The 359-nt window shown below is 38.4% G+C and overlaps 1 protein-coding gene across 1 annotated transcript in view; it reads right to left on the bottom strand.

The window, feature by feature from the left end:
- The window catches only part of MEGF11 (multiple EGF like domains 11), a 192,980-nt gene that overhangs the window by 17,671 nt on the left and 174,950 nt on the right, over positions 1-359 (bottom strand). The gene's annotated exons all lie outside the window — the stretch shown is intronic.

Below are 359 nucleotides of genomic sequence, written 5' to 3'. Positions count from 1 at the left end.
AAGATTAAATGGTAGAAAACCAAATAAATAAATACATTCCTAGACTGGATAGGAAAGAAAGCCTCAGGCTTTGTACAGAGGTCAAATTGCAAACGTAGCTTCTTGTAGAACATCTGCTGCGATGCGATGCAATTCTACTACGGAATGTTTTAGCTTCCTATTTTATTTATGGTTGCAGCAAGGGTGTACACAAATTCACAGTAACATGGCCACTTACAGAGTTACAGTGGTGCCATATGTAATCCCCACACGAGTGTGCAAATTTGGCCCTGAGATACGTGCTTTGCTGAATGCAAGTATGTGCAAAAAGAAAAGATCTTCATGAACTTAGTTGTATGGACAAATACTTTCATAAGGAT

This window comes from Egretta garzetta, unplaced genomic scaffold (assembly GCF_000687185.1).
Source record: "Egretta garzetta isolate BGI_Z169 unplaced genomic scaffold, ASM68718v1 scaffold769, whole genome shotgun sequence".
Lineage (NCBI taxonomy): Eukaryota > Metazoa > Chordata > Aves > Pelecaniformes > Ardeidae > Egretta > Egretta garzetta.
This window is presented reverse-complemented; position numbering and strand designations above follow the sequence as displayed.